At 45.5% G+C, this 20,930-nt stretch overlaps 1 pseudogene; it reads right to left on the minus strand.

Annotated features, from left to right (window-relative positions):
* Positions 1-287: 287 nt before the first annotated feature.
* On the minus strand, positions 288-7,901 carry LOC136537589 (uncharacterized; annotated as a pseudogene).
* Between the last annotated feature and the right edge of the window lie 13,029 nt (positions 7,902-20,930).

The following is a 20,930-nucleotide window of genomic DNA, read 5'->3' on the forward strand; positions in this document are numbered from 1 at the left end:
CACCGATAAAACTGTTCGTGGAGCTAAAGCAAAAAAAAAAAAAAAAAATGACTTCACTAGTGAAGTGAAGCCCTACCAAACGGGGCCTATATAAAGTGGCTTTCAAGATATCTATTGAGCATTGAAGTAGGGAGGCAAACCAGGTGACCCATAATTTAGCAAGAGCAGCTCGGCAACACAGGCATAATTGTATTTGCGTCGATGAGCCCCCTTACTTTATTTTAGATCTTGTAATCAATGATGTAACAATCCTAAATGAATAAAGTTTGACGTATTGCTTCGAAAATAAAAAACCAGACTTCTTTCCTCGGTATAAACGTATTTTATTTACAACAGTGCTACTACTTATGTTTTTATTTCTGCAAGAGTGACCAAAAGAATTAAATAAAAATATCCTCCGAGGCGACGTTGCTTGCTACAGGGAACGTGCTAAGTCATTTCGGTGCAACAGGATTGCACTACACAAAGCTGCTCAAACCATTTCAGACAGGATATGCCGGTATCTGCCGAAGTCCGATGTGGTCTTGAAGCTCGGAGTGAACTCGCAGAAGAAGCTCAGCACTGCAGCCAGGTTGTGGGCGCTGTTCTTCGCCACGGCTTTCTCAAGGAACAGGGCAGGCTGCACGGTGATCACCTGGGCCAATCCTCGCGTCAGTGTCAATGACCAGGTGCAACAAAACGTACTATTTGCAAGGTGAAGGGGGAAAAGAGCAAATCAAAGCAAAGCCAAGGACCTTGTATTTTCTGGCATAGCGCAAGGCCTCCAAGTAGTACCCATCTTGCAGCATCGCAGTCACGTAGTCGTGATGCAGGCCTCGCTCCCTCAGCATGTCCATGCCCAGCTTCCTTGTTGCCGGGTGCTGTAGACCCAGCTCCATGAGTTGCATTGCCAGTTCTTTACATGGCTCAAGAATCTGCAGGAAGTGGTCGGTAGCCAAAATGAAGACAGCATGTTTCGGAGTGTTTTATATGATAAACAACATCAACATCACAAGTCAACCGGAATATGAACCACAACTTTTGTTTAATATTAATAGTGGTAGTACGTACAAGTATAAAGCTTAAAGCAATAGCCTAATAATTCAACTTAGCAAAATGTGATTGACCACATTCAATTCCAGAGGGCCCAATCAGAAAACACGCATTTTCTAGTTCCAACTTTGTTTGTGTATGCTCAATGAATAATCGGAAAGAATCCACCTCATTCTCACTCCATTTGCCGACTCCTTTTTTTATGGATTTGCTCTCATCTTTAGACCCCAAAAAGCGTATATTGATAGTAACCTAATAAAATAAAAACCAAGCAAACGCTCTTTTTCCTAAATTAAAATATGGGATCCTTTTTATTCAAGATCCTCTTTTCTCCGTCTCATTTCTACTTCTACTGCTTATTGGGGTGTCTATGTGACCCATAGAAAGTTGGTCATATAATACATACATAATTGTATGTATAACTATAAGAAAAAGGAAGGGAAATTGGATAAGATAAGAAAAGAGGCCAGATAAATGTACCTGTTATTTGTGTGTGTGTGTGTGGGGGGGGGGGGGGGGGGGGGCGAGGATTAGAAGACAAGTTGACACACTGCTCTAGTCTAATGTACATGCGAAGTAACTCTAACAATGGTTGGAACCATTAGGAAAACTACAAGGCACAAGCTAAGTGCTACGTTAGTGCTTCAGAACCACTCACAATCCAAAACACGCAACATAGCGAACAATGCTATTTTAGCATAACGGTTGATAAAATGTACCTAGCGAACAACATAATCGTCATTAAACATTGCGTAAGAACAATAAACTGACCTTGTTTGACACAAACAATGCTATTTCTGCATAACGGTTGCTACGAGCTAGTAGTGTTGCCATCATCACATATAGGTTGTGAGGAGCCTTGAGCCCAGCCTTTGAGACACTGCAAATAAGACAACATAGTACCTTTTGTGACCATCCTGTTTTGTCCTGAGAGCAGATAGACAACATCCACTACACAAAAAACAAAGCATACACCATAAAAGAGAAAAATGGATGATGTAAGATGATTTCACAGGAAACACCATTGTCATCATGTTGGCCTCATAAAATGGAGTGAATGGTCATTGCATGGAAGCAACATGCCAATTGTGGCAGTGATATGGCCAGATTCATTGTTCTTTGCTACCAGCACACCCCAGCATGCTAAATAAACAGTAAATATGTGCAGAAAACAAAGTGTTCAATAAACAGAAAATGTACCATGAACTGGAATATTGGCAATCCTCAACAATTTAAGATATTAAATCAACAAAAAATACCTCCGTAGAAACTCCATGATGACAGCAATAAGATATGCAGGATCACCCATCATTTCATCTTCAACAAGTGTAAAGACAGACTGGAACATCTCAATTGGAGAAATTGCCACGGTTCCAGCATGTTGTCCATGTTGAGTCAATGTGCCTGAAGACAATGGTCGGCTAGCTTCACCTACAGCTTGCTGTCTTTTGTCGACAGCATCAGATGTATTGTCCGCAGAATCAGAAGATATATTTATATTTAGTAATCCCCTCTCTATTGCATGCTCAACTCCTGAATTTGACTGTTCAGATATATTCACAGCCCCACTTGCCTGGTCTGGGTTCACAGCAGGACTAACTGTTGTTCCAGGACTAGGTTCCTGAGAAACCACATTGGAGCCCTCATTAGGCTGACTACCTGACTGCTGATTTTGCTCATGTGTTCGCCTAACCCCAGGAAAAGCCCCTCCCATTTTCATCAAACGCGTGTAGGAATCAAGAACAACATCCATTGCCTTAGCAACTGTGGGAACTGACCTCCTTTCCAGAATGATTGTCCGAACTATAGCAAGGCATAGAGTCTTAACCTGATTCATAACAATTAACAGGAATTGGTACCATAATGGTGATAGTTGGCGAAATTGAACACCAAATTTGCTTATCTGCAAAGTAGTAAAATAAAATTACCATGCTTGTGTCAGACTTTCGTCTCTGAAGGAATTCCAAAATTGAAGGAGCATCAGAGCTACTAGCAGCAATAGCCTGTAATTCAAGATAAGCATGTTAGAGCAAAAATGTATTCACAATGAAAAAGGAGTGATACAAAAGATTGACCATCAGCAACTTCTTACCTCCAGGTCTAAATGGAGCTTCCATAAGAGTCCATTCTCAGCATCGCAGATGAGGTCTGGAATGAGAAAGTTCCAACATTCTCCATAGATGGTTCCACCATAAGCACTAGACTGGCTATCTGCAGTCTGAGATACTTGTCTACTATTGATGGGCAGCCCTCTCACTAGCAGTGGAAGTGGTGCAGAAACTGGGGCATAAGAATCCAGGGACACATCGTAAAGTATGACTACTTTTGCATCTATTTGGTGAACCATAATTATGTTGTCAACGGCACTAACTGCAATTCTGACTTGAGTAGGTTGGCAGAGTACACTGGAATTAAAGTTACGAGTTAGGAGACAAGCATAGCTTGTAAAAAAGGAAGAAGGGAAAATTAACTTGTAGTTCAAACCTGCTGTACAACAGCATCACGATAAAAGCGATATAGATTCAATGACATACTAACTCTGTCAAGCTGCAAGCAATAAATCCTACCATAGCTGTCAAGTTTGAGAAAAAGTCAGTGTAAATGTTGCTCCAAAAGAGATGAGCAGGAGTGAGAGAGCATACACTGTTACAATGTGAACATAATCTGCAGCTAGAACAGGCTTGTTGTTTGCTTCACTTTTAGACATCATCATCTCAAACTTTGGTATTTTGACAATCCCACCAGCAGAAAACTGAAAGGAAGGAAAGTTTAAAACCTCAGCACACAACTAAAACAAAAACAAAGTTTCTGTTCAGATCTTAAATACTTAAATAAAGGTAACTCGAGAAATACTCTTGCTGCAATTATGTATTCAATCTGAAAAAAATGTCAGGACTCAAAAGAAAAGCAAGAAAAACAAGTCACACCTGCAAATATGATTGTTGTACGAAATGTTTGACAGGTTCAAAGTTTTGTATGCACAAAAAACTCAGCACAAGATTGAGTTCAAAAAATAGGGACAGTGGGCAAATAGCATATTGAGTCAACGTGCCTCTCATGAATTTGGGACAAGATCTACAACATTATTCACATATATGCATTTGCTTTCACCTATATTTTACCTAGAACATACTCCCTCCATTCCAAGCTACAAGACGTTTTGGCTTTTCTAGATACGTATCATTTGCTATGCACTTAGATATACACTATTGTCTAGATGCATAGTAAAAGCAATATATCTAGAAAGGCCAAAACGTCTTGTAATTTGGAACAGAGGGAGTACAAGCCACAGCAAAATTGTTAGCAGTGACTCGTAAGCTTCCTTCAATCTATAAGATGTTCTTTGTTCTATACTCTACAAATACTGCCCTCCGTCCATGTATAGTAGGCATAACCGTTTTTTTTTTTTTTTTGTCCTCAAATACAATGCGGCTCTGTGCATGGCCGCATGCAGCATTTATGCTCGGACTCTACGGCTCTCGCACATGCAGCTGGCTGTTTAGCACTAGACGTTAGTCCACGGAGGGGGAAATCTGCATGCGCGTGCAAACCGAGTGCTCTCCAGAACGGCGCGTGATGGAGAAGTGGTGGGCTGCAGTTATTTTAAGGTGAAACTGAAGAGTCTCCTAGAAACACGCGATAATTGACCAGCTCCTTGGTCTTGGTGTTTTTTGAGTCGTGCCTACTATACATGGACAGAGGGAGTAATCAATATAAATTTACTCCGAAAGAAAAATGGCAAGCTGAAAAAACAGATCCATCTGTTCACATAGAAGTTGAAAAATTCTCAACTGGGGATTTGCCTTATAGGCAGGACAACCACAGCATCAGCGAGCATGAGACAGGTTTTGTCCCAGAACAGGGAAAAATGATGTCTTTACTTGGAGTTTCAATGATTTTGTCTCAAGCGGTGCCATTACCTGATAGCCAGTAAACATCGTGCATTGCATTCCAGAAGCAAGAAGAATCAGCCTACTTTCGTGTGTGTAAAGATACCAGCTCACATTGAATTTCTTTGATTCCACCAAGTGAAAAGCATGGGACTGAGGCTCATAGGCAAGAAGATCAAGACCGCTGCAACAAAAACTTATTTGCATAAATAGCTTAAGAATATGCTTGCCTCCTTTTAACATAGAACTAAATTATGAAAGAACTTGACATTATATTACACTTAAGCTGATGATATATTTTTACGGTAAAAGTTGATAATATTTTGAACACAAATAATAGAATGGCTTATTAGTCTAACTGATAAACAGCTTATAGTTACATCCTTCTATATGGCAATGGGATTAATTTAATTTTTAGACAATTTCTGTTCCTGAAGTTGTAGCTGTAACAAGTTGCACATACCTTGTTTTTACAAGTATAACATCACATGTTGGGCAATCTGTCCAGAAAAAGCCAAGTATAGTTTCTGAATCAGCTCTGCACTTTTTGCTACAAGTCTGCCCTGTTTCCCTATTTCTAAACTCAATTTCATGTCTGGATCGTTGAATCCCAATGGCTTTATGATCCAGCGAATATCGAACTGACAAGACAGGTCCTTCATTAACTGGATCAGAGTTTGGAGGTCCAGATGGAGTAGGTAGAGTTGTTTTCCAGTACAATATCTGCAGTAATTAGACAGGTTAACTTTAGTAATAACCATATTTCTCGAAACAAATAGAAAATCATCAGCTGATTAAATGCTCATATACCCGATCAGCAGTTGGAGCTATAAGAAACTTATTTGCATCATCATAGAACAGACCCCGAATGTCTGGTATGTCACATCGCAGAGGAGGATGCTGAACATAAGCATGAGACAGTGCCCCATGTGTGCCCAAGCCCCCTTGTATCTGATTGCCCAACATTTCTTGTGTCTTGCGTGCTTAGGCTCTGCTGATTGTTTAGCCAAGCAAATGAGGTTAAGATGACTGAAAATAGAAAGGGATCTGCAATCAGCATGGTACAGTTTTTAACATTAAAAATGATAACAAAGCACCACAATACCAAGTATTTTCTTTTGGTTTAAAAGTAAGGACTCCGATTCTCACCTGAAATCCACAGTGATTACCAAAAGAGATTAGTATCAAACTTCCTATAAATATGGAGTCTCAAACCTTGTTCTTAACCTTTCAAGACAAGAGAAAGCACAATTACAAAGTTGATAATTTAAAGACAAGTAGATGATAAAACAATTCATATTTCAGACATTCCAAAGAATAACATAAATACACATGTTTCATCTTTAAGAAAGGTACTAACCAATGGACCACAACACTGAAGGATAAAGGCGACAGATTAGAGAACATGAGATATGGTCTATATAGACTAAAGACCATTTGGCCTTGGTGTATAAATTGTTTTATTATACCACTAAGATGTAATTGGATAAATTCCTAATGAAGCAATATCTCCAAGCCAAGACACTTCTCTGTCACAGTGATAACAATTCGTACAAGTGAACCAAACCTCAACAGTAATGGTGTTCTTAAGTATATACCTTCGTTTCTAAAGAGCATAGGCAACAGGAGATTAATTTAGGATTCAAGGCAGTCCAGTGCCAAGGATAATGGTCCCTTACATACAAATTGGACACACAAGTATATGCACCTAACTTTATGGTTGAATTTCAGCCTATATATATTTGTTTAATGGCACAGGAAATTACCCCAGTCTGCATGCATGCTCTGAGTGCTAGAAACTCCTTAGAACACATATTATGTTCAATCTCAGGAACCTTTGCTGCTATGCATCTCCCATAATCTTTTGCCTACAGTAGATAGCGAACAAGAACAAGCACAACATAAGTAGAGCAAAGACCAGTCAAGGTGGCACTAGATTTTTCGGAAACATGTATTCTTCATAAAAAGCATGCAACCATAGGTGACAAATTTTCTGTATGCTGTCACTCAAACAGGGAAGTGTAACATGCTTCAAAGCCAGCCTGTAAATAACTGACATTTGTCAGTTAGAATGTTTTCCTAGTATTCACATTTTTCAGATTGAGCCACTTCATTGGTTAACATTGCACATATGTATAACAAATAAGGCTGTATTCCCAAGATAAGACACCTGGCCATTGGCCACTGCAATAAGAAATATCTGAACGAGAATTTTGCCTGCACCTACTCTCAGCCGTGCTTAGATTGGCACTGGATTCCGGCATCAGAACTGAAGGGCAATTCGATGATCAACTGACACCGAAGAGGAATGACAGGGAAACTACTATTATGGCGAAGAACAACTAGCAAACATCTAGACCCCAAAGCCACGCAACTCCGCAAATCTACTACCCCCGGAATACCGGACCGCACGAGCAACGAACGGATAGCCACAAATCACAAGGGTCAATCGATCCATGCCCGCACCGACTAGTCGGCACTCCATAAGCCCCAGTAGATTAGTCGTACTAGCACTCCACGCATCACCTGGGTGGAGCACCGAACAGAACGAATCACGAGTCGTCGCTAATAAACCACATATACAGCAGGGAGGGTTCCCCGAGAGAGGAGGCGGCACCTGGGACGCGCAGACGGCGAGGATCCGGACCAGCGCGGGGGAGGAGGCTGCCGGCTTCCGCTCCTTCATCCGTGTCCTGCCCGGTACTCAGGCCGCCATGCCCTACGCAGACCACACCAAAGGAGACGCAACCGAGGAAAAGCAGCGAAATTGGGGGTGTTCGCCGACCAGGAGGCAGGAGGTGGGGACTGGAGTTGAGGCCAAAATAGGGAGGTTAGGAGTTGAGACGGGGGAAGCGCGATCAGGTTTGGTGGCGCGAGCTCGTGCCGGCGGTCGCCGCTCGCCGATGTACCAGAGACGGATGGGTTGGGGAGGCACGGCAGGTCTGGCTCGTTTTGTTCGAGCGTGCGGTGCGGTGCGGTGCGACTGTGCGAGTGCGGTGCGGTACGTTTCGTGACAAGAAGTACACACGGCAAGCGGATCATGTATGATCTACATCTCAACAATGTTCATACCCCTTCACATGATCTAGTACATCTCAACAATGTTTTACATGTTCCTAGTGCCCATAAAAACTTGTCTCTGTCAGTTCATATGAGGTGAACCGTTGCTGCACAGGAGTGACTAGACGCTGAAATAGTACCTTTCCTACGTCCGATCAGATGGTGTCCCTACGTCCGATCAAGCGAAGAAGATGAACACAGGATCAATCAGACTCTGGCTAGCGTCCGGTCAAGGGTAACCGGACACGTCCGATCACGACTTGAGGGGATTTGGACCTCTTTGTTGTCGACCAGACTCTAGGTGGTAGCATCTGGTTGTTGCCACCAGAACGTCTGGTCAGTAGAAATCGGTTGGTTCTAGGACTCTATTCCTTTCCTTTTCTTATCCGTCATGGGGGGCACCATATAACCCTAACCGCCACGCTCGCGTTTTGCCCTAACCAAGCCGAATCCCGCAGACTTTGCCGTCGCTCACCCACGCCGCTGCGCTCTCTGCCCGCGCCGCCTGCTCACGGCGCCTACTCTTGCTGCCTACCCACACCGCCAGCCTGCGCCGCCTACTCGCGCCACACTGTGCCACCGCACCCGTGCCGCACTACTTCGATGTGCCAGCAGCTCACCAGCGCCGTGCACCCGTGCCCTAGCGCCACCGTGCCTACACCTCAGCCGCGCACTCACCGCCATGCCTACTGCATCCATGCCGATGCCCTAGCCGCCATCCACCGTGCCCACTGCATTGCTTAGCCATCACACCACGTCGTGCCGAAACCCTAACCCTAGACATTGTTGACCCGGTGGTGCCCCGTGATCGTTCCTTTGCTCTTCGATCGCTGGTTCGTTAGGTAGCAAGCCATCGCCTCTAATTTCATATCAATTGCTTGCTTCTTCGGTGCTTTCATGGTTATCTTTGCAGTTGTCAGTGAACTCGAGGCCAAGCCCGCGAGTATGGATCCTGACAACTCGAGGCCAAGGCCGCGAGTATGGATCGAGGCCAAGCCTCGTGAGTGTCAGTTGGCAGTTGATTCTTGTCTATGGTAGTAGTTCTTTTCAGCTCCAGCAATGGCACGTGTCAAGAATGCCAGAGGTGGTCCAGGTGATGAGGACCCAAGGCCTCCGCCTCACTTGACTGCTTAGGAGAAAGGCAAGGCCAAGAAGACTACTGCGAAGAAGCAGAAGCTCGTTGATGTAGAGGCTGAGAGAGCAGCAGCAGTGGTAGCAGCAGCTAAGCGAGCAGAGAAAGGTGGAGCTAGGAGTGGTGTCCATATTGTAGATCAGCTATCACCAGCTCAGAGGGCCATTGTCGAGAGGGTTGAGAGTCTTCATGGTAGTCCTGCTAGAACTATCATGCTTGGAGGACGGCGTGTTGCCATAGAGGAGAGTCAGCCTTAGGGGGAGACACAGCAGCAGGCACAGCCACCATTGCAGTTAGAGGGTACTCAGCAGGCTGAGTAGACTGAGCAGGTAGAGCAGACCGAGGAGACAGAGCAGGCACCTTAGCCATAGCTACGATGCTCCAGTCATACTTGTGCTCAAGTGACGTCGAGGCCTGAGACACAACGGAGGGGTTCTCGTCTACCTCCCAGACCATAGGGTCCACCTCTAGTGACTAACCTTGACTTGAGGGCAGGTATAGCTAAGCAGGTGCAACAGCTCCATTTTGTGCAATTTGAGGACTGGTTTTCGCTGAGGCGGGATGAGCGTGCTTCTGAGCACTTCTACACACCACTGTAGGAGGACTTCTACAATGCTTATCCGAATAGTGGAGTTGCTTTCAGATCATAGAGAGTTTGCTCTATTGAGTCACTTGTAGCAGCAGTAGGCGAGCAGATCTGCCCCCACCTCTCATATTTGCTAGGGTTGACAGACCTACTTGGATGGACTGGTCGATATATTCCATCATGGGTCCATGAATTCTACTATTCACTTTGAATTGACCTAGGGCACAGATTCATACACTTCACATTCAGAGGTCATGACTATAGGCTACAGAGCTCGAGGGTCAGAGAGATTCTCAGGATTCTAGAGTCACCCATTCATCTACATGAGGTTTGCTATGGTCAGACAGAGCCTCCTAGATGCCCTCATGGCGGGCTTGTGCCACCCACAGATCTGATCTGATCATGCTTCACAAAGCCATTCGGCGAGGGATCGAGTAGGACACCACAAGACCTTACTCCTATAGCTCGGCTTCTTGATGCTATCACGAGGAGGACCCTGCTCCTAAGGATGGGTTACCGCGAGGGATTGACTCGCATTCAGTTATGGTTGGTGAACTCTCTGGTGCAGTAGACAATATTTGATATTTGGGATGTCATTCTTTCAGAGATGTAGGATACACTTGCAGAGGGTTTCAAAGGTCACCGACAGCTGCCCTATGCTCACTGGATCACATTCTTGATTCGCAAGGCAGTTACAGTGAAGTCTCCTAAGATGATGGCAGAGTATACTGGTGCCACTATTGAGTTTCCACCATATAACATGACTCAGATGCTCCGCCACAGTAGTGAGAGGACACCTAGCTAGCCGAGTCATTGCCCAGAGGTCCCAGAGACAGTAGCCCAGTAGGATGAGATCATTAGGGACATTGCAGCGACAGAGGAGGAGGAGCTAGATGCTCAGCAGGAGGGTGTGGTCGAGAGCGACCCTAGTGACACTTATGATGATGATTATCAGGTTATTCCTTAGATGCCTCCTTGACCACATGATAGAGAGTACAGTGGCTCCAGCTCAGCTCCATAGCCACCGCAGACAGACCCCGCTCTTCTAGCTATTCTTGAGAGGATGAGGCAGGATCAGGCACGCCAGGCCCAGCAGACCGCAGCTACACTTGCATAGGTGTAGGCTAGACAGGACGAGTTCTAGAGACAGCAGTAGGCCATACAGCAACAGCAGTAGGCCATGCAGTAGCAGCAGCTCCTAATCCAGCAGTAGCTACTTTGTTTTATGCAGCATGTCGTCACTGCTATTAGGGCCGCTCCTCCATAGACTACACCTTAGATAGGCTAGCCTGCCACCACTTTAGTGTCTCCAACAGTATAGCCCAGTGGGCTTTAGAGTCAGAGACAACCAGTTACTCAGTTGCTTTACCTATAGAGCAGGTGTCCCAGTGGTTTGCTTCTCCAGTGACAGCCCAGTGTCCTCACTTCACACCTATTGTTATGGGCTTCACTCTGCCTTAGAGTTCCTCGGTGCTTATGACTGACACACCAGTTTCTAGGAGCCTCGGTGCCACTTTCAGCGAGCTTACAGGCAGCGTACACCGCTAGAGTTTCGAGTTCCTACTCCTACCACAGTTGCTCTAGTTACTGGGACTACAGAGATGCTCCCATCATCTATTGCATCATCAGAGCCAGCTCCTATAGTGATACCTGCAGAGTCACAGGCCACGCCAGTCCCAGAGCAGACCCAGACCACTTCAGCTTCACTTCCAGCGACAGAGGGTCAGACCGCTCAGAGCTCAGGGTTAGAGGATGATGCTGCACAGTTCTAGATTTCTCACCACACCTCAGTGCTCAACTCGTCTGCTCCTACCTCACTGTTCGATCCTTAGGTTTTGGTGCTTGATGCCAAATTGGGAGAGGGATCGAGTATGTTAGATCTAGGGGGAGCATTATATCTAGGGGGGCATATAATTTATTTCTTTTGGCTCTTTATGTGTGACTAGTGGCCATGCACGTGCGGCACGCACGTGTCTATCGTAAGACATACTCGTATCTAACGTGCGATGCAAGTTGCTCTTATGACACTACGGACCAAGCATTATATACACACACGCACATGTTTGATACAAGTTTCTTATAAAGGATTAACAAAATAGCAAAGATATGTTTTGAAGTCAATTCCTATAGCATATAAAAATATTTGTTATGCTTATGGTGACCGTGTTTACAACCCAAATACAATCCTTATGACAATTTGCTTTTGTTCATTCCAAATAACTAAAAGATGAGTTCACCTCTTTAATGTTTACTTGCTTCAATTCTGAAATCTCTTGAACTCCTTTGTAATGACAAATTGGAGAATGATTGAACCACTGGCCAAATGCACTGTGCACCATGTTTTCATCATCCTTTAATCTGAAATATGCCATGACCATGGAGCTTCAAGATGGCAAAGATATAAAATCAAGCTTGCAAACAATAACAGAGCAACCATCTAATAAAAAGATATAAAGAAAAAAGGTAACCAATAAGTGAAATCAAATATTAGAAATAGTATACTTATGTTACTTTTGGGAAGATTTGGACCGCCCTTTTAAGTGTGATTCAGTAAACAATATACAAGGGCATACAATGTGCAAATGATAGAATAGAAACATGTGAGAATTATATTAAACAAAAGAGCATCGCCCTAGCTTGCTATCTAACACCTCTTCTAACATTATCAAAATGGGGTGAATTAGCACCCACTTATATCGCCATATTGCTGTAGCATTAAGATTCCTGGAGAAAAGAAGACGACCAAAAGAAAATAGCCACTCCAGTTCTGAAGACGAATTTTTTTCAGAGTACTGTTTAACTACTCCAACACTCGCTTCTTATATATGTTTAGGTTTGATAAATTTCTCAAAATGAAAATGCAGTAACATGAGTAATCATGCTGCAATCATAATTACTTTAAACATCAAGTAAAAGGTAGTAAAAACTATAGGCCTTCATTCAGAATACAATTTTACATGAGTTTTTTTTTTTTTTTGCAAATTAGCATGACATATAAGATAGCCTTGCAAAAGACCGGTATATTATTTGAACCATGTCAGTCCATGCAAACAAATTAACAAGAGATTTCAAAAAGGAAGGTAGATCATACAAAATGGCAGTTATCACTGATGAACATGCAAAATGACATGGTATTGAATTAGAGCATTACCCTCTTGGTTTCTTACCTGACGGAGCTCTTTCTCTTTACCATCCAAGTGGACTTTAGGCATGACATGGTCCTTGTCTGCTGCCTAAAATAATGAAGTAAGAAACTGGTTGCACATGTGCTCTGTGTTTGAGATAAGGGCAGTGGCCGGCTGGACTTAAATTCTCACTGTTCATGCTGAAAACACTGTTCATTCTAAAATATTGTGAGAGAAAAACACTGCTCCGGCTGAAAACTGTAGCCAACCAGCTAGCCGAACACAGCCAAGATTAATGTGCTTAACACATTGAAGAGCCTGAGAACCAATTGACCAACGGACAGGCAATTCATATAAAAAAAAATAAGTACATTAGTATTTCATGGCTATTTACTAAATGGTAAAATTATACATGGAGTAGCACTGTCAAATCAAATTAATCTGACAGGCTTCTACCAGGAGGATTTCATACTAAAGAATTCTCCTAAACAGAACAACGACTAATTAAGGACAATAAATGGATACGAAAAGGAATCACACCAGGATGTGCCTAAATTCTGAGGCATGCTTCCTACATAATCTAGAAATTTATCAGTGCACCACCAGTTGATCTCCTCTGCACTCTCCTGTTTCTTTGAAATACAATAAGGTCTCCTCTGCACTTTCCTGTTTCTTTGAAATACAATAAGATCCATTATGCTTACAAGCAGAATTATTATCCTTATGGTCTAGCTGTATTGCTTGCTGCCTTGTTGGACTGTAGTACACCATGCATAAAAAAATTGACAATAGATAAACTGGATGGAAAAAACAGGAACACGCAGGCTAACAATCTGAGGGCAGGCAGTGAGCTGGTTACCTTTCATCGCGATCATGAACTCGCGGCAGTGCGCGCCGACTGCATCTGTGCTAGGGCCTTGAGAGTTTCCTAGCTTAGTTTTTTGTGAAAGGAAATTGATCCATAGAACTGACAAATCGCAGCACCAGCAATTTTGCTGACCCATTGTAGAATTGCAAGATCTAGGCATTCCTAAATAAGATAAATTTGCAGTAGAAGAAACAACTTAACTATAACAGCACCCCAGATGAAAGGAAAGAAAAATTTGTCACATGAACAGATCGTAACTTCATAGCAGCTTCTGTGGGCATCCCAGTAGCAACATACTGATGCTCAGAGTGAGCAATGCTTGCATCATTGCAAACAGTAGCGATCTTTGCTTAAGCTTTGACCAAACCACACCAATAGGCTCCCTAACTGAAGCATGCAAGCAAGGAAAAATACAACACGAATCGACAGGTTCCAGCTTGCTGGATGGAGCGAGGCTATCGGTCTCTCTGCCGAGGCGGCCGAGGGGCGAGGGCAGGGTGGGGCCGAGGCCGAGTGCCCAAGCGGGCGGCCAGTGGTCAGCGGCGGACGACGACGGTCCGGCGGAGGCACGGTTGCGCGAAGCCGCGACGCCGACGACCGGGGCAGGGGCGGCCGGTGGGTCGAGAAAGATGGAGAAGGGGGCGCTGATTGAGACCCGATATGCGCTGATTGAGAACCGATATGTGCGTCGGGACCATGTCGTCGCCGGGGGCCGCCGTGGCATTAGGGCTTCAGCGGCTCGGGGAGGACGCAGCCTCCACACCAGTGATTTGGAGGGGAGACGTAGATGGGTCGTGTGGACTCCGGCGCAAGCAAGGAAAGTGCCATAGAGGGGGGAATCATGACGGCGGGTACGTACCGAGGTGGGTGAAAAAAATCGCGATTGAAGAAGGGGTTTGATACTTTTGAACGGCAGGCGTAAGACGTCTCACAGAGGCCGTAAGACGGTAGATGGCCCACAATTTGATTAAGGAACACCGTCAGATTTAAAGATGCTTAACCATTCAAGGGTCTAGATATAGAGTGGGTAGAAAACTTTTAGGTGACAGCTATTTTATAATTCCTTCACTCTTTTATAGTATAGATACATTATGCATTCATGTTTACTTTCATGCATTGAACTACATATGTGTGATTATGATATTTATGTGACATGTGATACTTATGTGACATGTGTGCTCTCTATTTTGATTTATATATATGTCATGTCACTTCATTATGCTCATTTGTCTTGCTTTCGCGTTTTACTCTGATTCAAATGAGCTTTATTTCATGTACTCATGCTTATTTCATATCTATTGAGTACACCATGTTGGCTTGGGTCATATAAGCATGTCTAACTCCTTTGCTCTTATTGTCAAAAGCTTATATGAACCAAGCAAGTTGAAAACCTCATCTCTTTTACATACTCGAGGTTGTATTGTCATCAATCACCAAAAAGGGGGAGATTGAAAGCATCTAGGCCCCTAGTTAGGTTTCGATGATTAATGATAATACGAGATTACTATGACTAATGTGTGTTTTATAGAGGCAATTTAAGTTAGGCCATGGTAATAGAAATTGATTGAGCAATCATGGTTGGCATGCCCCTATGATGGAAATCATTTTGGTTTTCAAAGGATGGACGACAAGGTTAAGGATGGACTAGTTCTAAGTGTCGTTTGATGTTGAAGAGACGGAGTAGTTTAGGACTTTGTTTTTCCTTGAGCCATACTATTAAGGGGGTATGAACTAGTAGCTTGACCTAGGTGAGTCTAATGGGTTAGGTGTGGTGCACACTTGTCAAATCTAGCACTAGGTAGCTCTAGAGTAGCCCTAAGATCAATTGGAGCAAACTTCATTCACATATGATTTTGAGTTGGAAGTGAATGGAGGGTCAAATGACTGACCGGACGCTGGTCTGGTAGTGACCGAACGCTGAAGGGTGAGTCCGAACAGTTCATTTGATCAACTGGAGCCATCTAATTGCGACCAAACGCTCAGTGAAATGTGACCGGACGCTGGGTTCCTGCGTTCGGTCAACTCCAGAGAGGTTCTAGAGAGGGAGATTCCTGATCGGATGCGTCCGGTCAGTGCTGACCGGACGCTGGTCAGGATCTGGTAACTGACCAGACGCTGAACAGCGAAGTGACTAGACTCTGGGTGCCAGCGTCCGGTCAACATCAGTAAGGTTCCAGAGAGTAGTTTTTGTGACCAAAGGCGTCCAGTCAATACTAACTGGACGCTGGTCAGAGTCCGGTCAGAACTTAATGGCTCTTTCTGACACAGTGGCGGTGATAACTGACCGAAGTGTTCGGTCACCCTGACTAGAGCGTTCGGTCACCCCATAGAGTGATGACTTAGCCTCCAAACATTGTGTTTTGAATGAGGGGTTATAAATACTTACTCCTCTCATCCAAGGAGGTCTCTTGCCCATTTGTTCAGCTGAACAACACCCTTGAGAGTGCTAAGGAGAATAAGAGCCTAGTGAGGTGATTGAGATTTGAGAATCCAAGATTAAGGCCTTATTAGTGGAAGGAGAGTAGCAAGTGTGCATCCACCCTTCTCATTAGTCTTGTTGTGGTCAAGTGAGAGTCCGTGCTTGTTACTCTTGGTGATTGCATCACCTAGACGGCTTAGTGGTTATCGGGAGTTTGGTGATCATTCGGTGGAGCTTGTGGATGACCCAACTCATGTTGTGAGCGGTTGTGGGCGATTCACCACGATGGAGTGTCAAAGAATCAGCCCATAGAGAGCACTTGATCCTTGCGTGGATCATGGGGGAGCTACACCCTTGCATGGGTGCTCCAACAAGGACTAGTGGGGAGTGGCGACTCTCTGATACCTCGGTAAAACATCACAGCGTTCCTTCTCCTCTCTTTACTTTAAGCATTTACATTTGAGCAATTCATTTCTTGTCTTTACATTCTTAGAATTGCCAAGCTAGAGTAGGATTGGAACATAGGGTGCAAAAATTTTGTGCGGTAGAACAATAGGAACATATTCTAGGCACAAGGGGTGAAGTGGGCTAAGTGTAGGGTTTAATTATTGCACAGAATTTTAGAATTATCCCAATTCACCCCCTCTTGGGCTTCTTGATCCTTTCAGACCCAATCATCAGCACAAAGCGGCTCTCCAAGGTACTAATGGATGGAGGCAGTAGCCTCAACATCATGTACGCCAAGACCCTCAATGCCATGGGCATCGACCGGGCGTGCATCTGACCAACCGGAGCGCCTTTCCATGGCATCATACCTAGAAAGTAGGTCATGCCACTTAGGTAGATCGATCTACCCATCACCTTTGGGGATCCATCCAATTATAGGACGGAGGCCCTCGGCTTTGAGGTGGTGGGGTTCCATGGAACCTACCACGCCATCCTAGGATGTCCATGCTACATGAAGTTCATGGCCATCCCCAACTACACCTACCTAAAGCTAAAGATGTTGGGCCTAGGTGGGGTCATCACCATCAGCACCTCCTTCTAGCATGCCTACAAGTGTGAGGTCGAGTGCTACGATCACACCACAACAATCATCGCCTCCAAGGAGCTTGCGACCATCAAGAAGGAGGTCGCCGATGAAGCACCCGACTCCAAGTGGTCGACCAGGTCTTTTGAGCCGGCAGAGGGTGCTAAGGAAGTCCTCATAGACCCTAGTGGCTCCAAGAGCAAGGTGGTGCGGATTGGCACTACGCTTTCCTCAGAATAGGAAAGCGTGCTCGTCGACTTCCTCCGTGCCAACAAAGACATCTTTGCATAGAAGCCCTTGGACATGCCAGGCATTCTGAGGGAAGTCATTAAGCATACCTTGAAGATCAAGCTAGGATCCAAGCCAGTGAAACAACGCCTGCGTTGCTTTGACAAGGGAAAGTGCAGGGCCATTGGCTAGGAGATCGCAAAGCTTTTGGTGGTCGGGTTCATCAAGGAAGTGTACCACCTTGAGTGGTTAGCAAATCCTGTTCTTGTACAAAAAAAGTGTGGGAAATGGAGGATGTATGTTGACTATATGGGTCTCAACAAAGAGTGCCCAAAGGATCCATTCCCTTTGCCATGCATAGACCAAGTAGTCGACTCCACCTTAGGGTGCAAAACCCTTTGCTTCCTTGATACGTACTCCGAGTACCATCAGATCCTGATGAAAGAGTCTGACCAGCTCGCGACGTCTTTCATCACCATATTTGGATTGTTCTGCTATGTCACAATGTCGTTCGGTCTGAAGAACGCTGGGGCTACATACTAGCGTTGTATGCTCAAATGTTTTGGTGACCTCATTAGGTGAACCATTGAGGCCTACGTAGATGACATCGTGGTCAAGTCCAAATAGGCTGACTAGGTCATAGCTGACCTTGATCAAACCTTCACCAAACTCTGAGCGAATAGCATTAAGCTCAACCTCGAGAAGTGCGTTTTCGGCGTCTCGAGGGGTATGCTGCTGGGTTTTATCGTCTCTGAGCGTGGCATCTAGGCCAACCCAGAGAAGATCTTGGTCATCACAAGGATGGGCCCAATTTAGAACATAAAGGGGTATAGTGAGTTATAGGGTGCCTCGTCATACTCAGCTGCTTTATCCCGCACCTCAGTGAACAAGGTCTCCCCCTTTATCGGCTTCTAAAGAAGGCTGACCGCTTTGAGTGGATGCTCGAGGCCCAAAGGCGGTTGACACGGTCAAGCAGCTCCTGACGAAGGCCCCAATCTTGGTCCTTCCAACCAATGGAGAACCGCTTCTACTCTACATTGTGGCCACCACACAAGTGGTTAGCGCCACCTTAGTGGTGGAGCAAGAAGAAGAGGGGCACGCCCTCAAAGTATAGCACCCTGTGTACTTCATTAGCGAGGTCTTGTCGGATTCCAAGACCCTCTACCCCCAAATCTAGAAGCTCCTATACGGCATCCTCATCGCTAAGAGGAAGTTGCGCCACTACTTCGAGTCACATCCGGTGATAGTCATGACATCCTTCCCCCTCAGCGAGGTCATCCAAAACCAGGATGTTAGGGGAAGGATCACGAAGTGGGCGCTCGAGCTGATGGGTCAAGGCATTGCATATGTCTCCCAGATGGCCATCAAGTCCTAGGTGATGGCTTATTTTGTTGCGGAGTGGACCGAGGTCCAAATGCCACCAGCAGTCGTCGACCAGAAGTACTGGACGATGAACTTCGATGAATCACTGATGAAAAAAGGCATCGGCGTAGGGCTAGTCTTCATTTCGCCTCTCAAAGTATGCATGAGGTATATGGTTCGCATCCATTTTCCCTCCTCCAATAATGTGGCCAAATATGAGGCACTCATCAACGGTCTGTGCATTGCCATCGAGCTCGATATCCGACGCCTTGACGTCCGGGGCAACTCCTAGCTGGTCATCGACCAAGTCATGAAGGAGTCAAGCTACCACAATGCTAAGATGGCTACATACTACCAAGAAGTCTACCAGCTAGAAGATAAGTTCGACGGCCTCAAGCTCAACCACATCTTGAGGCATCTCAACGAGGCGGGCGATGTGCTGGCAAAAGCAGCGTTTGGCCAAGATCTGGTGTCGACCGGCGTCTTCGCCAGCGATCAGCACCAGCCCTCGATCCACTATGAGGAGTCAGAACAAGCCGGTGGTGGACCACCTGCCTTGGGCTCAAGAGCTAACCAGCCGTCGGCCCCATCTAAGCTAGAAGTCATGGAGCTTGACAAGGATCCAGCAACAAAGCCCGACCCTCTGGTCAACTAGAAGGCGCCTTACCTCGACTACTCCTCTGTGAGGTGCTGTCGATGGGCAAGATAGAGGCTCGGTGGCTCATGCATCATGCCAAGTCCTTTGTCCTTCTTGAGGGCGAACTCTACAAGCGAAGCCACACTAGGATCCTACAGCGCTATATCCCCACTGAATAAGGGAAACAATTGTTGAGCAATATCCATGGTGGGGTTTGCGATCATCATGCCGCACCTAGAACCCTTGTCGGAAACATGTTCCGATAGGGCTTCTACTGGCTGACTGCGGTGGCCGACGCTGAGCATATTGTGCGCACCTATGAAGGCTGTCAGTACTATGCTCGACAGACCCACCTACTGGCCCAAGCACTCTAGACGATCCCCATCACATGGCCATTCATGGTCTGGGGGATCAATCTAGTTGGACCTCTCAAAAGACCACCTTAGGGCTACACCCACTTGCTTTTCACCGTAAATGAGTTTACAAAGTGGATAGAGGCTCGGTTGATCTCCGCGATCAAGTCCAAGCAAGCCATGTTGTTCTTCATCGACATCGTCCATCGCTTTGGGGTCCCAAACTCCATCATCACAGACAACGGCATGTAGTTCACTAAAAAGAAGTTCCTCCAATTCTATGATGAATACCACATCCATGTCGATTGGGCCACCGTGACGCACCCCCGCACGAATGGGCAGGTTGAGCGCATGAACGGCATGGTCCTACAAGGCCTCAAACCTAGGATCTTCAACCAATTGAACAAATTTCCCATGGTGCTCTGGAGCCTGAGGACAACACCTAGCTAGGCCATCGACTACACGCCATTCTTCATGGTCTATGGTTCTAAGGCTGTCCTCCTGACCAACCTCAACTATAGAGAACCAAGGGTCAAGGCGTATGATGAACAGGGAGCCAAAGCATCCCTCGAGGATGCCATGGATCAACTGGATGAGGCGCGCAATGTTGCCCTCCTCCACTCGACCATGTACCAGTAGGCATTGTGATGGTACCACAACCATCAAGTGCGGGGTCAAGCCTTCAACGTTAGAGACCTATCCTCTGCCTTATCTAGAGCAGCAAGGACTGTCACAAGCTCTCTCTGCCATGGGAGGGATCGTACATCATTATGGAGGTGCTCCAGCCAGGCGCCTACAAGCTCAAGACCATCGACAGCGAGGTCTTCGCAAATGCCTATAACATCGAGCAGCTACGTCGCTTTTACCCTTAATAAGCGCACACTTTCTCTTATCAGTCTTGGTATCAAACTCCCCAACCTTTAGAGACACCCGACCCTAGCAACAGCGTGGGGCCGGGCCTCACTCGGGGGATAGTAAGAGCGTGCCTATCTGGTAGACATTCTCTACCCCGACCTCTCACGTTAAGACCTAGAAGCGAGGTTTGAGCAAACAAACGCTGAGTAAAATTGGTCAAACTATGAGAAACCTATGCCTCAGCGGCTACGACATCTTCGCTCACCAGCGTGACTAGAGTTTTTTTTTCTGCACCTCGAGGTTTTTGGCTTTAGCTACCGAAGAGGTCGGTGCGCGTCTAAGAGTTTGTTCAC

This window comes from Miscanthus floridulus, chromosome 1 (assembly GCF_019320115.1).
Source record: "Miscanthus floridulus cultivar M001 chromosome 1, ASM1932011v1, whole genome shotgun sequence".
NCBI lineage: Eukaryota > Viridiplantae > Streptophyta > Magnoliopsida > Poales > Poaceae > Miscanthus > Miscanthus floridulus.